General features: G+C 43.4%; 1 protein-coding gene across 1 annotated transcript in view; it reads right to left on the reverse strand.

Moving 5' to 3' along the window:
* plekha2 (pleckstrin homology domain containing A2) overlaps window positions 1-12,438 on the reverse strand; it is a 73,360-nt gene extending 60,922 nt beyond the window's left edge. The window contains exon 1 of the mRNA XM_062961369.1: window positions 8,544-12,438. The gene's annotated coding sequence lies outside the window, so the exon portion shown is untranslated. The remainder of the gene's footprint in view (window positions 1-8,543) is intronic.
* Between the last annotated feature and the right edge of the window lie 115 nt (window positions 12,439-12,553).

Here is a 12,553-nt window from a genome sequence, read left to right on the forward strand (position 1 = left end):
TGTATTGAAAACATTGACTACAAAAATGTGTTGGATAATCCGGAACGTTGGATAAGCGAGGCTTGGATAAGTGAGACTCTACTGTAGTTGTGTTTCTAGTATCTCTAGTATAATAGAATCAGGGCCAGCTAACACCTCCCAACAAAGGAACCCCTCCCCAGGCAGGAAGCAGCCACGCTTTGAAGCTGCAAGGCCATTCAATGCTAATCAAGGTGGCCAATTGCAACATTCACACTTGCCTCCAACAGACAAGAGTTCTTTCTCCCACCCTGGACATAATTCCACAGATATATAAACCCCACTGGCCTAGTTTCCAACAGACCTCACAGCCACTGAGGCTGCCTGCCGGAGATGTGGGCAAAACATCAGGAGAGAATGCTTCTGAAACATGGCCATACAGCCTGGAAAACTCACAACAACCCATGAAAACCTTCAACAAAAGAATAGTATCTCTTGGAATTCTGCTTTTGAGATGTTTGCAAAAAAGCAGAGTCTAAGCAGCACAAAGCGAAGTCGTGGGGAAGCAACCAAAGAAAGTGCCGAAGTTGTGTTTCAAGGCGGAGCTGAGTTCGAATCCTCCCATTCACTCCAACCTTGAAGCAGTTGTTGGCTGCTTCCTCTAAATCTAATCTAGCCAACGATAACCTGGGACTGTGTGTACTGTCCGAGGAAGAACAACATCCAAATGCGAGGGCCAGATAAAGCCTTGGCAAGTTTCAAGGAGCAACTGTTCTATTTTGGTGCTATCGCGGTGCAGATACGAAGCCACAGCAAAGACAGAAGAGATACAAAAAGGCACAAGAAATCAGTTTCATAAAACAGAAGAAAACAAAAAAAAAATGAAGTTGGGAGGTGTTTGGGGTATTAATAGCCTGAAAGAAGAGTAGGAGAGTGCACTAAATTTGTTTTTGGAAACTTTTTCTTTGACTTTTGTTTATTGAGTTTAGCAAAGTTTCTAGAACCAAGACGACAATGTATCTCCTGATGAAAATAAATAAGCGAAGAAAGGGACGTAACAAGGAAAGAAAATATCTAACCTGTGTATCAACAGTTATATGTAACATCTTTATCTAGGCCCCTTCTACACTGCCATATAAAATCCAGATTATCGGTTTTGAACTGGATGAAATGGTGGTGTAGATTCATATATATATAATATACATACAGTAGAGTCTCACTTATCCAAGCCTCGCTTATCCAAGCCATTTTTGTAGTCAATGTTTTCAATACATTATGATATTTTGGTGCTAAATTCGTAAATACAATAATTACACCATAACATTACTGCGTATTGAACTACTTTTACTGTCAAATTTGTTGTATAACATGATGTTTTGGCGCTTAATTTGTAAAATCATAACCTAATTTGATGTTTAATACACTTGTCCTTAATCCGTCCTTATTATCCAAGATATTCGCTTATCCAAGCTTCTGCCGGCCCATTTAGCTTGGATAAGTGAGACTCTACTGTATATATATATATATAATATAATTTACAATAATATATAATATTATAATATATTGTATATGCATATAATATTAATAATATTATTTTGTAATACAATATAATACTAATAATACAATATAATAATATTAATTATATATTATATATTACATGTAATATTAATAATAATAATAGAATATATTGATATAGTACAATATAGTCATTTATTGCCAGTATTGTGCTATGCTAATAATATAATATTGTATGTAAATTTAATTTGTAAGCCGCTCTGAGTCCCCTTGGGGGTGAGAAGGGCGGGATAGAAATGTAGTAAATAAATAGATAAATAAATAAATAAATATAATCCAGTTCAAAGCAGATAATGTGGATTATCCGCTTTGATAATCTGTATTATATGGCAGTGTAGAAGGGGCCCTAGTTTCCTTACTATACCCTTCTTACAATTACCGTGAAATGATCAATAATCCAATCCAATTATATAATGCAATCATTTTGATCTTTTCTCCAAATATCTAAGGCCCATCTTGAATTCAAACAATATTTGTCAGCGGGTTGCTGTGAGTTTTCTGGGCTGTATGGCCATATTCTAGAAGCATTCTCTCCTGACGTTTCGCCCACATCTATGGCAAGCATCCTCAGATGTCTTTTGGAAACTAGGCAAGGGAGGATTCCCCCAGGCAGGAAGCATCCAGGCTTTGAAGCTGCAAGGCCATTCAATGCTAATCAAGCTGGCCAATGGCAACATTCACAGTTACCTCAAACAGACAAGAGTTCTTTCTCCCACCCTGGACATTATTCCACAGATATATAAATAGTACTTGCCTAGTTTCCAACAAGCCTCTTAACCTCTGAGGATCCTTGCCACAGATGTGGGTGAAATGTCAGGAGAGAATGCTTCTGGAACATGGCCATTCAGTCCAGAAAACTCACAGCAACCCAGTGATTCCGACCATGAAAGCCTTCGACAAGTATAGTTGTCAATATAGGAGATACTGTATATACTCAAGTATAAGCCAACCCGAATATAAGCCGAGGCACCTAATTTTACCACAAAAAACCCTGGGAAAACATTGACTCCAGTATAAGCCGAGAGTAGTAAATTTCAGAAATAAAAATAGATCCCAATAAAATTACATTAATTGAGGCATCAGTAGGTTAAATGTTTTTGAATATTTACGTAAAACTGTTATTTAAGATAAGACTGTCCAACTCTGATCAAATCATTATTCTCATCTTCTTCAATGTAAATGTGCTTATGTATCCTTTTAATAATAATAGAGTAAAATAATACATGTAATAATAATAATAATAAATACAGGAAAATAATACATGTAAGAATAAAGAGAGTAAAATAATAAATGCAATAATAATAATATCAGAGTTTAATAATAAATGTAATAATAATTATACAGTAGAGTTTCACTTATCCAACATAAACAGGCCGGCAGAATGTTGGATAAGCGAATATGTTGGATAATAAGGAGAAATTAAGGAGAAGCCTATTAAACATCAAATTAGGTTATGATTTTACAAATTAAGCACCAAAATGTCATGTTATACAACAATTTTGACAGAAAAAGTAGTGCAATATGCAGTAATGCTATGTAGTAATTACTGTATTTACGAATTTAGCACCAAAATATCACGATGTATTGAAAACGTTGACTACAAAAATGTGTTGGATAATCCAGAATGTTGGATAAGTAAATGTTGGATAAGTGAGACTCCACTGTAGTAGTAATAATAATAATAATAATAATAATAATAATAATAGAGAAACATAAATGTAATAGTAGCAACAATAATAGAGAAAAATAATAAATGTAATAATACCAATAATAATAGAGAAAAATAATAAATGTACCATATATTCTCGAGTATAAGCTGACCCAAATATAAGCCAACCAGGACCCTTACCCGAGTATAAGCCAAGGGGGCTTTTTCAGTCTTAAAAAAAGGGCTGAAAAACTAGGCTTATACTCGAGTATATACAGTATTTATTAATTTTGCCATCTATTCCTTCATGGTTGGTGTTGCTGAATCCTTCCATTTCTGTGACAATATCTGCTGGTGCCGCCCAAACTTTATAAAACTGTAGCATCCAGGTTTCATAGCATCGAATTCAAGTGGTTTCACGCTGCAATAACCCTACAGTGTGGAGGCACCCAAACTTTATTCTCTACTCATTTTGATCCAGTTCATCCTATGACCCTCAGGGTGCTTATTCCACTCCTAAGCTAATATACTTCAAGAACAAATTGTGCTTTCAAAGGGTTTAAACTTTAAACACACCCTCAGTGAACATGCTTCCCAACACCCCTGGAAAAGGGAACCAATATTATAATTTCTGGTTGCAAATGAGTGCTTGGTGTGAAGACGCTTCTGGCCAAAGTAGCCAAGCCAGTTTGTTGGCAAGTCGAAATCTAACCTAGTATCTGCCCATTCACAATTTGCACCGCATTACATCAACATTGACTTTCATAGGAAGGGTTCCAATGCAGAGCTGCTCCACAAAGCCATGCATATGGGAAGTTTCCAGTCTGGGCAATGCAATGTCAAGGAAAGAGGAGGATTGAGAAGGATGCTTCAAAAGACAGAAGGTGCATCTACACTGTAGAACAGATGCTGTTTGACCCCACTTTTAGTGCGATAGGTAAAGGTAAAGGTTTTTCCCTGACGTTAAGTCTAGTCATGTCTGACTCTGGGGGTTGGTGCTCATCCGAAGAGCCGGCGTTGTCCGTAGACACCTCCAAGGACATGTGGCCACTGACATGACTGCATGGAGTGCCATTACCTTCTCGCCAGAGTGGTACCTATCAATCTACTCACATTTGCATGTTTTCGAACTGCTAGGTTGGCAGAAGCTGGGGCTAACAACTAATCAGCCCCAGAGGGTTTTTAATAATGTATCCTGTATTTATTATGGTCTTACGCTCCATGCAGTCATGCCAGTGGCCACATGACCTTCGAGGTGTCTATGGACAACGCTGGCTCTTCGGCTTAGAAATGGACATGAGCACCAACCCCCAGAGTCGGTCACGACTGGACTTAACGTCAGGGGAAAACTTTTACCTTTACCTTATCATTTATGTGTTTTAAAGGCAATTTTTTATCCTTGTATTGTTGTTTTAATTGATTGGCTTTAACTGTTACAATACTCTTGTTCATATTACTGTTTTATCTTTTTTATATTGTGATTTGTATTATGTTGATTTTATTTTGTCCTTATGTTATTTGGGCCTCTGCCCCATGTAAGCCGTCCTGAGTCCCCGCGGAGAGATGGTGGTGGGGTATAAATAAAGTTTTATTATTATTATAGTTTTATTATTATAGGAGCCTCCAATGGCCTAGGGGATAAAAGCCTTCTGACTTGAAGGTTGGGTTGCTGACGTGAAGGCTGCCAGGTTCGAATCCCACCCGGGGAGAGCGTGGATGAGCTCCCTCTATCAGCGCTAGCTCCATGCGGGGACATGAGAGAAGCCTCCCACAAGGATGGTAAAACATCAAAACATCCGGGTGTCCCCTGGGCAACGTCCTTGCAGACGGCCAATTCTCTCACTCCAGAAGCAACTCTGGTTGCTCCTGACACGAAAAAAATTATTATTATTATTATTATTATTATTATTATTAATAATAATAGCGGGCGCTCACTCTGCTCCCTGGATTCGAACCTGGCAACCTTTCGGTCGGCAAGTTCAGCAGCTCAGCGGTTTAACTCGCTGCGCCACCGGGGGCTCCCTTAAGTGCCGTAGCTCAATGTTATGGGATCCTAGGAGTTGTAGTTTGGGGAGGCACCAGAGAAGGCTAAAGGCGTTCAGCTTTCACGATTCTATAGCATTTAAAGTGGGTTCAAACAGCATTCATCCGACAGTGGAGATGCACCTATAGACTTCAGCGGCATTCCACAAGCGAACTCAATATTAGAGCATGAAAATTTATTATAGCGATACCTTCCCCTATTTCATTAAATTCAAGGTGCATGGAATGTATAAACCTCCTTCGGCCCCATCGACACTGCCTTATCATCCAGTTTCAGAATGCAGTTTAGCTGCATTGAATGCAATTATATGGCAGCGTAGACCTATATAGGTCACTTCAATGCAATTCAATTATAATCGACACTGTCCATTATAATGCAGTCAATGGGGGGTCTTCATTACTCCAGATACGAAATGTTTTGGATATTATGCAAGCAGGTATCTAAAACAGGTTGAGCATCCCTTATCCGGAACTTATCCCAAAATTATCCAAAATCATGGGTAGCTGAGAGAATGAGAATCCAACAAAGGATTTCCCCCAGGCAGGAAGCAGTCAGGTCTTGAAGTTGCAAGACCATTCAATGCTAATCAAGGTGGCCAATTGCAACATTCACACTTGCCTCCCTGGACATTATTCCATAGATATATCAACCCTACTTGCCGAGTTTCCAACCGGCCTCACAACCTCTGAGGATGCCTGCCATAGATGTGGGCGAAACGTCAGGAGAGAGTGCTTCTGGACCCAGGGATTCTGGCCAGGAAAGCCTTTGACAACACAATGAGAGCTTTGCTTTCTTATGGTTCCATATACAAAATTATCAAAATTGTTGATAACGTTGTATGATGTACATCATTACCTTCAGGCTATATGTATAAGTGTCTATTGAACATCAATGCATTTTTGTGTGCAGTCTTAGGAGCAGTCTCCAAGATTCTGGGACTCTGCAGGATGCTGGGAGTAGTAGTCCAAAAGGGTTCTCTCCGTCCCTCAAATACTCTACTTTGCAGGATGCTGGGAATTGTTATCCTAAATGGTTGCCTTCACCAAAGAGAGACTCTGCTCTGCAGGATACTTCAAAAAGGGTCTCTCTTTCCCCCTAAAAGACTCTACGATGCAGGATGCTGGGAGTTATAATCCTAAAAGGTTTTCTTCCCCAAAGAGTGACTCTATTCTACAGGATTTGGGGAGTTGTATTCCTAAAAGAGTCTCCTCTCAAGGGTCTCCTCTTCAAAGAGAGACTCTAATCTGCAGGATGCTGGGAGCTGTAGTCGACAAAGGGTGTCCTCTCCAAAGAGAGACTCTACTCTGCAACCTACTGGGATCTGTAGTCCAAAAGGGTCTCACCATCACCCTAGAAGACACTACTCTACAGGATGCTGGGAGCTGTATTCCTGAAACAGTCTTCTCTCAAGGGTCTCCTCCCCAAAGAGAGAGACTACTCTGCAGGATGCTGGGAGCTGTAGTCCACAAAGAGTCTCCTCTCCAAAGAGAGACTCTCCTTTGCAGGATGCTGGGAGCTGTAGTCCACAAAGGGTCTCCTCTCTAAAGACACTCTACCCCGCAGGATACTGGGAGCTGTAGTCTAAAAGGGGTCTCTTTTCCCCTCTAAGACAGTACTATGCAGGATGCTGGGAGCTGTAGTCCACAATGGGTCTCCTCTCCAAAGAGAGACAATAATCTGCAGGATGCTGGGAGCTGTAGTCCAAAAGGGTCTCACCTACACCTACTCAACAGGATGCTAGGAACTGCTACTTACCCTAGAAAGCATTACTCTACAGGATGCTGGGAGCTGTATTCCTAAAAGAGTCGCCTCTTAAGGGTCTCCTCTCCAAAGAAAGACTCTAATCTGTAGGATGCTGGGAGCTGTAGTCCACAAAGAGTCTCCTCTCTAAAGAGAGACTCTACTCTGCAGGATTCTGGGAGCTGTAGTCTAAAAGGGGTCTCTTTTTCCCTCTAAGACTGTACTATGAAGGATGGTGGGAGCTGTAGTCCACAAAGGGTCTCCTCTCCAAGGACAGACTCTACTCCGCAAGATACTGGGAACTATAGTCCAAAAGGGTCTCACCTACACCTACTCAACAGGATACTAGAAACTGCTACTCGCCCTAGAAGGCATTACTCTACAGGATGCTGGGAGCTGTATTCCTAAAAGAGTCACCTCTTAAGGGTCTCCTCTCCAAAGAGAGACTCTACTCCGCAGGATACTGGGAGTTGTAGTCTAAAAGGGGGTCTCTCCTTCCTTCTAAGATTGTGCTATGCAGGATGCCAGGAGAGCTGTAGTCCTAAAAGGTTCTCTTCACCGAAAAGGGACTCTCCTCTGCAGGATTTGGGGAAGCTGTATTCCTTCCTCTCCAAAGAGAGACTCTCCTCTGCAGGATGCTGGGAGCTGTAGTCCACAAAGGGTCTCCTCTCCAAAGAGAGACTAATCTGCAGGATGCTGGGAACTGCAGTCCACAAAGGGTCTCCTTTCCAAAGACAGACTCTAATCTGCAGGATGCTGGGAACTGCAGTCCACAAAGGGTCTCCTTTCCAAAGACAGACTCTAATCTGCAGGATGCTGGGAGCTGTAGTCTAAAAGGGGTCTCTTTTTCCCTCTAAGACTGTACTATGCAGGATGGTGGGAGCTGTAGTCCACAAAGAGTCTCCTCTCCAAAGAGAGACTCTACTCTGCGACATACTGGGAGCTGTAGTCCAAAAGGGTCTCACCGTCACCCTAGAAGACATTACTCTTCAGGATGCTGGGAGCTGTATTCCTAAAAGAGTCGCCTCTTAAGGGTCTCCTCTCCAAAGAAAGACTCTAATCTGTAGGATGCTGGGAGCTGTAGTCCACAAAGAGTCTCCTCTCCAAAGAGAGACTCTACTCTGCAGGATTCTGGGAGCTGTAGTCTAAAAGGGGTCTCTTTTTCCCTCTAAGACTGTACTATGCAGGATGGTGGGAGCTGTAGTCCACAAAGAGTCTCCTCTCCAAAGAGAGACTCTACTCTGCGACATACTGGGAGCTGTAGTCCAAAAGGGTCTCACCGTCACCCTAGAAGGCATTACTCTTCAGGATGCTAGGAGCTGCATTCCTAAAAGAGTCTCCTCTCAAAGGGTCTCCTCTCCAAAGAGAGACTCTCCTTTGCAGGATGCTGGGAGCTGTAGTCCACAAAGGACCTCTCCCTTTCCCCCAAAGGAGAGCCGACTTTGCAAGAGCCTGGGAGTTAGGGGAGTCCAGAAAGGCTCAAAGGTTGTGCTCTTCCTCCTTGGAGGCGCAGCGCCCATCATCCCCCCCCCCCCCCTTTCTTTCCTTCCTTCCTTCCCTCCGCTTCTCCAAACTCACCCTTCGGCCGGCGGGCCTTCTTCTTCTCCTCCTTCCTCCTCCTCCTCCTCCTCCTCCTCCTTTGCCGGCGCCTCCTCTTTTTTTCCGGGTTCGTCCCGCTTCCCCTTCGCCAAAGCCAGCCCCAAAGGGGAGGAGGGAGCCCGCCTCGCCCGCCTCTCGCCCATCGGTCTCAGCTGCATCCGCACGGGGACAAGGAGGCGGGTTTGTCCCCGCTGGAACTTCACTGGTTCTCACGGCTATCGCGCCCTGGGAGTTGTAGTTCTCCAGGCCTATAGCCAGGGGGGAAAATCATCGGGAGGGGTTGAAACTTTTCTTCCCAGAGATGACTGCATAGCAATGAGCCTTGCACCCAAGGAGTGTCCAACTGGGGAGGTGCACCCAAATACTCACCAAACTACAGATCCCAGGATGGCATGGCGCTTTAATGAGTGTCCAACTGCATTCATTCTACAATGGAATTGCACCTAGTAACTCACTAAACTACAGATCCCAGGACTGCATAGCACTGAGCCATTCTACTTCAAGGAGTCTCCAACTCAGAGCCGGCCCTAGGTGTTTTTCAAGTGTAGGCGAACAGAATTTTGGCGCCCCCCCCCCCCCCCAAACCAATCACTGAAAAATAAAAGCGTTGGATAAGTGAAAATGTTGGATAATAAGGAAGGATTAAGGAAAAGCCTATTAAACATCAAATTACATTATGATTTTACAAATTAAGCACCAAAACATCATGTTTTACAACAAATCAATAGAAAAAGCAGTTCAATACATGGTAATTTTATGTAGGAATGACTATATTTGCGAATTTAGCACTAAACATTGAACAGGGATATAGAGCAGTGTGGACTTAGATAACCCAGATAGCCCTCAGTATTTAAAAAAATCTCTAAAATCAGGACAATAAATAAACAACAACACTCTGAAAACAGAAGAAATCCAGACAGTAAACAATCAGGGACAGCTAACACCTCCCAAAAAAAGATTCTTCCAGGCAAGAAGAAGCCAGGCCTTGAAGCCACAGGGCCATTAAATGCTAATCAAGGTGATTAATTACAACATTCACACCTGCTTCAAAGAAGACTTCTTTCTCCCACCCTGGACTTTCTACAGATATATAAACCCCACATACCTAGCTTCCAAGTTCCCACAGACCTCACAATCTCTGAAGGTCCCAAAGGTGGGCTCCCGTGGTGTGAAGGCCGGAAGGCCCAGCACGGGCAGTGGGAGGCCCAGCGCGGCCGCCAGGAGACCTGAAGGAGAAGGAGGCGGAGAGTGGTGCCCTCCTCCCAGGACGATGGTGCCCCCGGGTCGATGGCGCCACAGGCAAATGCCTAGTTCGCCTTATGGTTGGACCGCCTCTGCTCCAACTGTATTAATTCTACAATGGAGGTGGACCCAAATACTCACCAAACTACAACTCCCAGAACGCCATAGCACTGAGCCATGGCACTTTAATGAGTGTCCAACTGCATTCATTCTACAATGGAGTTGCACCCAGTATCTCACCAAACTACAGATCCCAGGCCTGCATAGCACTAAGCTATTGCACTTCAAGGAGTGTCCAACAGGGGAGGTGCACCCAATATCTCACCAAACTACAGATCCCAGGCCTGCATAGCACTTCAAGGAGTGTCCAACTGCATTCATTCTACATTGGAAGGGCACCCAAATACTCACCAAACTACAACTCCCAGGATGGCATGGCACTTTAATTAATGTCCAACTGCATTCATTCTACAATGGAGTTGCACCCAGTATCTCACCAAACTATAGATCCCAGGATGGCATAGCATCGAGCTATTGCACTTCAAGGAGTGTCCAAATATATTCATTCTACAATGGAGGTGCACCTAGTAACTCACCAAACTACAGATCCCAGGCCTGCATAGCACTGAGCTATTGCACTTCAAGGAGTGTCCAACAGGGGAGGTGAACGCAATATCTCACCAAACTACAGATCCCAGGATGGCATAGCACTGAGCCATGACACTTTAATGAGTGTCCAACTGCATTCATTCTACAATGGAGTTGCACTCAGTATCTCACCAAACTACAGATCCCAGGACTGCATAGCACTGAGCTATTGCACTTAAAGAGTGTCCAACTGCACTCATTCTACAATGGAGGTGCACCCAAATACTCACCAAACTATAACTCCTGGGACTGCATTGCACCGAGCCATTGGACTTCAAGGAGTGTCCAACAGGGGAGGTGCACCCAATACCTCACCAAACTACAGCTCCCAGGACTGCATAGCACTGAGCCATTGCACTTCAAGGGGTGCACCCAATACCTCACCAAACTACAGCTCCCAGGACTGCATAGCACTGAGCCATTGCACTTCAAGGGATGCACCCAATACCTCACCAAACTACAGCTCCCAGGACTGCATAGCACTGACCCATGACACTTTAATGAGTGTCCAACTGCATTCATTCTACAAGGGAGTTGCACCCAGTATCTCACCAAACTATAGATCCCAGGATGGCATAGCATTGAGCTCTTGCACTTCAAGGAGTGTCCAACTTCATTCATTCTACAATGGAGGTGCACCCAAATACTCATCAAACTACAACTCCCAGGATGGCATGGCACTTTAATGAGTGTCCAACTGCATTCATTCTACAATGGAGGTGTACCCAAATACTCACCAAACTATAACTCCCAGGACTGCATAGCACTCAACCATTACACTTCAAGGAGTGTCCAACTTCATTCATTCTACAATGGAGGTGCACCCAAATACTCACCAAACTACAACTCCCAGGATGGCATGGCACTTTAATGAGTGTCCAACTGCATTCATTCTACAATGGAGGTGAACTTAGTATCTCACTAAACTACAACTCCCAGAACAGCATAGCATTGAGCCATTGCATTTCAAGGATTGTCCAACAAGGGAGGTGAACCCAATATCTCACCAAACTACAGATCCCAGGCCTGCATAGCACTGAGCCATTGCACTCCAAGGAGTGTCCAACTGTATTAATTCTACAATGGAGTGCATCCAATACCTCACCAAACTACAGCTCCCAGAACGGCACAGCATTGAGCCATTGCACTTCAAGGAGTATTCAACAGTAGAGGTGCACCCAATATCTGACAAAACTACAGATCCCAGGCCTTCATAGCACTGAGCCATTGTACTCAACAAGTGTCCAACTGCACTCATTCTACAATGGAGTTGCACCCAAATACTCACCAAACTATAACTTTCGGGACTGCATTGCACTGAGCCATTGCACTTCAAGGAGTGTCCAACTGTATTAATTCTACAATGGAGTGCACCCAATACCTCACCAAACTACAGCTCCCAGGTTTGCATAGCACTGAGCCATTGCACTCCAAGGAGTGTCCAACTGCATTCATTCTACAATGGAGTTGCACCCAGTATCTCACCAAACTACAACTCCCAGCCCTGCATAGCACTGAGCCACTGGACTTCAGGAAGTGTCCAACTGCATTCATTCTACAATGGAAGTGCACCCAATATCTCACCAAACCACAGATCCCAGGCCTGTATAGCACTGAGCCATTGCACTCCAAGCAGAGTCCAACTGTATTAATTCTACAATGGAGTGCACCCAATATCTCACCAAACTACAGCTCCTAGGACTACATAGCATTGAGCCATTGCACTTCAAGTGCGTCCCAATTGCATACATTCTATAGTATCGATAAGCTCTGGCCTTGGTTTGCCCATGCCTGAATGAGAGCAAACTTGCCCAACATAAACTTTAAGTACTGATGGGGTTTCTCGGTTGTATGATGTCAGTTGTAGTTCACTTACAACCTTATGCATTTTGTATAATTAAAAACTGACTTTCTCTAATAACCCAGGCAACACCGGGAACCCAAGCTAGTCAATTAATATATAGGATTTTTTTATCACTTTGTCAATTTGGTGCCTTTCAGCTGGAAGGGCTGAAAATCTCAAATAGGGAAGCCTTCCTAAATTTTATTCCAGAAGGAAGCAGTGAGTAAGTTTTAGCAACTATATTTCCACCAGACAA

The sequence above is a fragment of the Anolis carolinensis genome, unplaced genomic scaffold, assembly GCF_035594765.1.
Source record: "Anolis carolinensis isolate JA03-04 unplaced genomic scaffold, rAnoCar3.1.pri scaffold_8, whole genome shotgun sequence".
In the NCBI taxonomy this organism is placed as follows: domain Eukaryota; kingdom Metazoa; phylum Chordata; class Lepidosauria; order Squamata; family Dactyloidae; genus Anolis; species Anolis carolinensis.